The following is a 9121-nucleotide window of genomic DNA, read 5'->3' as shown; positions in this document are numbered from 1 at the left end:
CACCGCTTTCTGTATAAACATGGAAATATCTACGCCGCTATCTGTATAAACATGGAAATATCTACACCGCTATGTGTATAAACATGGAAATATCTACACCGCTATCTGTATAAACATGGAAATATCTACACCGCTACCTGTATAAACATGGAAATATCAGCACTGCTATCAGAATGAATATGGAAATATCTACACCGCCATCTCTATGAACATGGAAATATCTTCACCGCCATCTGTATGAACATGGATATATCTACACAGCCATCTGTATGTACAGGGAAATATCTACACCGCTATCTGTATGAACATGGAAATGTCTACACCGCTATCTGTATTAACATGGAAATATCTTCACCGCCATCTGAATGAACATGGATATGTCTACACAGCCATCTGGATGAACATGGAAATATCTACACCACTATCTGTATGAACATGGAAATATCAACACTGCTATCTGTGTAAACATGCATACATCTTCACCGCTATCTGTATAAACATGGAAATATCTACACCGCTATCTGTATGAACATGGAAATATCTACATCGCTATCTGTTTGAACATGGAAATATCTACACCACTATCTGCATGAAAATGGAAATACCTACACAGCTATCTGCATATACATGGAAATATCTACACAACTATCTCTTTACACATGGAAATAACTACACCGCTATCTCCAAAAACATGGAAATATCTACACCGCCATCTGTATGAACATGGAAATAGCTGCACCGCCATCTGTATGAACATGTAAATATCTACACCGCCGTCTGTATTAAGAAGGAGATATCTACACCGCTATCTGTATAAACATGGAAATATCTACAACGCTATCTGTATGAACCTGGAAATATGTACACCGCTTTCTGTATAAACATGGAAATATGTACACAGCTACCTGTATAAACATGGAAGTATCAGCACCGCTATCGGTATGAACATGGCAATATCTACACGGCTATCTGTATGAACATGGAAATATCTACACCGCTATCTGTATGAACATGGAAATACCTTCACCGCCATCTGTATGAACATGGATATATGTACACAGCCATCTGGATGAACATGGAAATATCTACACCGCTATCTGTATGAACATGGAAATATCTACACCGCTATCTGTATGAACATGGAAATATCTACACCGCTAACTGAACAGCGAAATATATACACCGCTATGTGCATGAAAATTGAAATATCTACACCGCTATCTGTATGAACATGGAAATACATACACCGCTATCTGTATGAACATGGAAATATCTACACCGCTATCTGTATGAACATGGAAATATCTACACCGCTATCTGTATGAACATGGAAATATCTTCACCGATATCTGTATGAACATGGATATATCTACACAGCCATCTGGATGAACTTGGAAATATCTGCACCGCTATCTGTATGAACATGGAAATATCTACACCGCTATCTGTGTAAACATGCATACATCTTCACCGCTGTCTGTATAAAGATGGAAATATCTACACTGCTATCTTTATGAACATGGAAATATCTACACCGCTATCTGTGTAAATATGCATACATCTTCACCGAAATCTGTATAAACATGGAAATATCTACACCGCTATCTGTATGAACATGGAAATATCTACACCGCTATCTGTTTGAACATGGAAATATCTACACCGCTATCTGCATGAAAATGGAAATATCTACACAGCTATCTGCATATACATGGAAATATCTACACAGCTATCTCTTTACACATGGAAATAACTACACAGCTATCTGTATGAACATGGATATATCTACACAGCCATCTGGATGAACATGGAAATATGTACACGGCTATCTGTGTAAACATGCATACATCTTCACCGCTATCTGTATAAACATGGAAATATCTACACCGCTATCTTTATGAACATGGAAATATCTAAACCGATAACTGTTTGAACAGGGAAATATATACACCGCTATCTGCATGAACATGGAAATATCTACACCGCTATCTGTATGAACATGGAAATACATACACCGCTATCTGTATGAACATGGAAATATCTACACCGCTATCTGTATGAACATGGAAATACCTACACCGCTATCTGTATGAACATGGAAATATCTACACCGCCATCTGTATGAACATGGAAATATCTTCTCCGCCATCTGTATGAACATGGATATATCTACACAGCCATCTGGATGAACATGGAAATATCTAAACCGCTATCTGTATGAACATGGAAATATCTACACCGCCATCTGTATGAACATGGATATATCTACACAGCCATCAGTATAAACACGGAAATATGTACACCGCTACCTGTATAAACTTGGAAGTATCAGCACCGCTATCGGTATGAACATGGCAATATCTACACGGCTATCTGTATGAACATGGAAATATCTACACCGCTATCTGTATGAACATGGAAATATCTTCTCCGCCATCTGTATGAACATGGATATATCTACGCAGCCATCTGGATGAACATGGAAATATCTACACCGCTATCTGTATTAACATGGAAATATCTACACAGCCATCTGGATTAACTTCGAAATATCTACACCGCTATCTGTATGAACATGGAAATACATACACCGCTATCTGTATGAACATGGAAATATCTACACCGCTATCTGTTTGAACATGGAAATATATACACCGGTATCTGCATGAAAATGGAAATATCTACACAGCTATCTGCATACACATGGAAATATCTACACAGCTATCACTTTACGCGTGGAAATAACTACACCGCTATCTGTATGAACATGGAAATATCTACACCGCCATCTGTATGAAAATGGAAATATCTGAACCGCCATCTGTATGAAGATATAAATATCTACACCGCTATCTGTATGAACATGGAAATATCTACACCGCTATCTGTATAAACATGGAAATATCTACACCGCTATCTGTATAAACATGGAAATACCTTCACCGCTACCTGTAAAAACATGGAAATATCAGCACCGCTATCTGTATGAACATGGAAATATCTACACCGCTATCTGTATGAACATGGAAATATCTACACCGCTATCTGTATGAATATGGAAATATCTACACCGCTATAGGTTTGAACAGGGAAATATATACACCGCTGTCTGCATGAAAATGGAAATTGCTACACAGCTATCTGCATATACATGGAAATATCTACACAGGTATCTCTTTACACATGGAAATAACTACACCGCTATCTGTATGAAAATGGAAATATCTACACAGCCATCTGTATGAACATGGAAATATCTACACCGCTATCTGTATGAACATGGAAATATCTACACCGCTATCTGTATGAACATGGAAATATCTACACAGCCATCTGGATGAACATGGAAATATCTACACCGCTATCTGTATGAACATGGAAATATCTACACCGCTATCTGTATGAACATGGAAATATCTACACCGCTATCTGTATGAACATGGAAATATCTACACCGCCATCTGTATGAAAATGGAAATATCTGAACCGCCATCTGTATGAACATATAAATATCTACACCGCCATCTGTATTAAAATGAAGATATCTACACCGCTATCTGTATAAACATGGAAATATCTACACCGCTATCTGTATAAACATGGAAATATCTACACCGCTATCTGTATAAACATGGAAATATCTTCACCGCTACCTGTAAAAACATGGAAATATCAGCACCGCTATCTGTATGAACATGGAAATATCTACACCGCTATCTGTATGAACATGGAAACATCTACACCGCTATCTGTATGAACATGGAAATATCTACACCGCTATCGGTTTGAACAGGGAAATATATACACCGCTGTCTGCATGAAAATGGAAATTGCTACACAGCTGTCTGCATATACATGGAAATATCTACACAGGTATCTCTTTACACATGGAAATAACTACAGCGCTATCTGTATGAAAATGGAAATATCTACACCGCCATCTGTATGAACATGGATATATCTACACAGCCATCTGTATAAACACGGAAATATGTACACCGCTACCTGTATAAACATGGAAGTTTCAGCACGGCTATCGTTATGAACATGGCAATATCAACACGGCTATCTGTATGAACATGTAAATATGTACACCGCTATCTGTATGTACATGGAAATATCTTCACCGCCATCTGTATGAATATGGATATATTTACTCAGCCATCTGGATGAACATGGAAATATCTACACCGCTATCTGTATGAACATGGAAATATCTACACCGCTATCTGTATTAACATGGAAATATCTTCTCCGCCATCTGTATGAACAAGGATATATCTACACAGCCATCTGGATGAACATGGAAATATCTTCACCGCTATCTCTATGAACATGGAAATATCTACACCGCTATCTGTATGAACATGGAAATATCTACACCGTCATATGTATGAACATGGAAATAGCTACACTGCTATCTGTATGAACATTGAAATATCTACACCGCTATCTATATGAATATGGAAATATCTACACCGCTATCTGTGTGAACATGGAAATATCTACACTGCTATCAGTGTAAACATGCATACATCTTCACCGCTATCTGTATAAACCAGGAAATATCTACACCGCTATCTGTATGAACATGGAAATATCTACACCGCTATCTGTTTGATCATGGAAATATCTACACAGCCATCTGGATGAACATGGAAATATCTACACCGCTATCTGTATGAACATGGAAATTGCTACACCGCTATTGGTATGAACATGGAAATATCTACACCAATATCTGTATGAACATGGAAATATCTACACCGCTATCTGTATGAACATGGAAATATCTTCACCGCCATCTGTATGAACATGGATATATCTACACAGCCATGTGGATGAACATGGAAATATCAGCACCGCTGTCTGTATGAACATGGAAATATCTACACCGCTATCTTTATGAACATGGAAATATCTACACCGCTATCTGTATGAACATGGAAATATCCTCACCGCCATCTGTATGAACATGGATATATCTACACAGCCATCTGGATGAACATGGAAATATCTACACCGCTATCTGTATGAACATGGAAATATCTACACCGCTATCTGTGTTAACATGCATACATCTTCACCGCTATCTGTATAAACATGGAAATATCTACACTGCTATTAGTATAAACATGGAAATATCTACACCGCTACCAGTATAAACATGGAAATATCAGCACCGCTATCTGTATGAACATGGAAATATCTACACAGCCATCTGGATGAACATGGAAATATCTACACCGCTATCTGTATGAACATGGAAATAGCTACACCGCTATCTGTATGAACATGGAAATATCTACACCACTATCTGTATGAACATGGAAATATCTACACCACTATCTGTATGAACATGGAAATATCTTCACTGCCATCTGTATGAACATGGTAATATCTACACAGCCATCTGGATGAACATGGAAATGTCTACACCGCCATATGTATGAACATGGAAATAGCTACACTGCTATCTGTATGAACATGGAAATATCTACACCGCTATCTGTATGAACATGGAAATATCTACACCGCTATCTGTATGAACATGGATATATCTTCACCGCCATCTGTATGAACATGGATATATATACACAGTCATCTGGATGAACATGGAAATATCTACACCGCTATCTGTATGAACATGGAAATATCAACACCGCTATCAGTGTAAACATGCATACATCTTCACCGCTATCTGTATAAACATGGAAATATCTACACCGCTATCTGTATGAACATGGAAATAACTACACCGCTATGTGTTTGAACATGGAAATATCTACACCGCTATCTGCATGAAAATGGAAATATCAACACAGCTATCTGCATATACATGGAAATATCTACAAACCTATCTCTTTACACATGGAAATATCTACACCGCTATCTGTATGAACATGGAAATTTCTACACCGCCATCTGTATGAACATGGGAATATCTGCACCGCCTTCAGTATGAACATATAAATATCTGCACCGCCATCTGTATTAAGATGGAGATATCTACACCGCTATCTGTATAAACATGGAAATATCTACACCGCTATCTGTATAAACATGGAAATATCTACAGCGCTATCTGTATAAACATGGAAATATCTACACCGCTACCTGTATGAACATGGAAATATCAGCACCGCTATCTGTATGAACATGGAAATATCTACACCGCTATCTGTATGAACACGGAAATATCTACACCGCTATCTGTATGAACATGGAAATATCTTCACCGCCATCTGTATGAACATGGATATATCTACACAGCCATCTCGATGAACATGGAAATATCTACACCGCTATCTGTATGAACACGGAAATATCTACACCGCTATCAGTATGAAAATGGAAATATCTACACCGTCATATGTATGAACATGGAAATAGCTACACTGCTATTTGTATGAACATGGAAATATCTACACCGCTATCTGTATGAACATGGAAATATCTACACCGCTATCTGTGTGAACATGGAAATATCTACACCGCTATCAGTGTAAACATGCATACATCTTCACCGCTATCTGTATAAACCTGGAAATATCTACTCCGCTATCTGTATGAACATGGAAATATCTACACCGCTATCTGTTTGAACATGGAAATATCTACACCGCTATCTGCATGAAACTGGGAATATCTACACAGCTATCTGCATATACATGGAAATATCTACAAAGCTATCTCTTTACACATGGAAATATCTACACCGCTATCTCTATAAACATGGAAATAGCTACACCGCCATCTGTATGAACATGGAAATATCTGCACCGCCATCAGTATGAACATATAAATATCTGCACCGCCATCTGTATTAAAATGGAGATATCTACACCGCTATCTGTATAAACATGGAAATATCTACACCGCTATCTGTATAAACATGGAAATATCTACAGCGCTATCTGTATAAACATGGAAATATCTACACCGCTACCTGTATAAACATGGAAATATCAGCACCGCTATCTGTATGAACATGGAAATATCTACACCGCTATCTCTATGAACATGGAAATATCTACACCGATATCTGTATGAACATGGAAATATCTTCACCGCCATCTGTATGAACATAGTTATATCTACACAGCCATCTGGAGGAACATGGAAATATCAGCACCGCTGTCTGTATGAACATGGAAATATCTACACCGCTATCTGTATGAACATGGAAATATCTACACCGCTATCTGTATGAACATGGAAATATCTTATCCGCCATCTGTATGAACATGGATATATCTACACAGCCATCTTTATGAACATGGAAATATCTACACTGCTATCTGTATGAACATGGAAATAACTACACCGCTATCTGTTAGAACATGGAAATATCTACACCGCTATCTGCATGAAAATGGAAATATCTACAAAGCTATCTGCATATACATGGAAATATCTATACAGCTATCTCTTTACACATGGAAATAACTACACCGCTATCTCTATAAACATGGAAATATCTACACCGACATCTGTATGAACATGGAAATATCTGCACCGCCATCTGTATGAACATATAAATATCTACACCGCCATCTGTATTAAGATGGAGATATCTACACCGCTATCTGTATAAACATGGAAATATCTCCACCGCTATCTGTATAAACATGGGAATATGTACACCGCTACATGTATAAACATGGAAGCATCAGCACCGCTATCTCTATGAACGTGGCAATATCTACACGGCTATCTGTATGAACATGGAAATATCTACACCGCTATCTGTATGAACATGGAAATATCTTCAATGCCATCTGTATGAACATGGATATATCTACACAGCCATCTGGATGAACATGGAAATATCTACACCGCTGTCTGTATGAACATGGAAATATCTACACTGCTATCTGTATGAACATGGAAATATCTACCCTGCTATCTGTATAAACATGGAAATATCTACACCGCTATCTGTATGAACATGGAAATATCTACACCGCTATCTGCATGAAAATGGAAATATCTACACAGCTATCTGCATATACATGGAAATATCTACAAAGCTATCTCTTTACACATGGAAATAACTACACCGCTATCTCTATAAACATGGAAATATCTACACCGCCATCTGTATGAACATATAAATATCTACTCCACCATCTGTATTAAGATGGAGATATCTAGACCGCTATCTGTATAAACATGGAAATAGCTACACCGCTATCTGTATGAACATGGAAATATCTACACCACTATCTGCATGAACATGGAAATATCTACACAACTGTCTGTATGAACATGGAAATATCTTCACCGCCATCTGTATGAACATGGATATATCTACACAGCCATCTGGATGAACATGGAAACATCTACACCGCTATATGTATGAACATGGAAATAGCTACAGCGCTATCTGTATGAACATGGAAATATCTACACGGCTATCTGTATGAACATGGAAATATCTACACCGCTATCTGTGTAAACATGCATACACCTTCACCGCTATCTGTATAAACATGGAAATATCTACACTGCTATTAGTATAAACAAGGAAATATCTACACCGCTACCTGTATAAGCATGGAGATATCAGCACTGCTATCTGTATGAACATGGAAATATCTACACAGCCATCTGGATGAACATGGAAATATCTACACCGCTATCTGTAGGAACATGGAAATAGCTACACTGCTATCTGTATGAACATGGAAATATCTACACGACTATCTGTATGATCATGGAAATATCTTCACCGCCATCTGTATGAACATGGATATATCTACACAGCCATCTGGATGAACATGGAAATATCTACACCGCTATCTGTATGAACATGGAAATATCTACACCGCTATCTGTTTGAACATGGAAATATCTACACCGCTATCTGCAAGAAAATGGAAATACCTACAGAGCTATCTGCATATACATGGAAATATCTAGAAAGCTATCTCTTTACACATGGAAATATCTACACCACTATCTCTATAAACATGGAAATACCTACACCGCCATCTGTATGAACATGGAAATATCTGCACCGCCATCAGTATGAACATATAAATATCTGCACCGCCATCTGTATTAAGATGGAGATATCTACACCGCTATCTGTATGAACATGGAAATATCTACACCG

Source organism: Gorilla gorilla, chromosome 17, assembly GCF_029281585.2.
Source record: "Gorilla gorilla gorilla isolate KB3781 chromosome 17, NHGRI_mGorGor1-v2.1_pri, whole genome shotgun sequence".
Taxonomy (NCBI): domain Eukaryota; kingdom Metazoa; phylum Chordata; class Mammalia; order Primates; family Hominidae; genus Gorilla; species Gorilla gorilla.
This window is presented reverse-complemented; position numbering follows the sequence as displayed.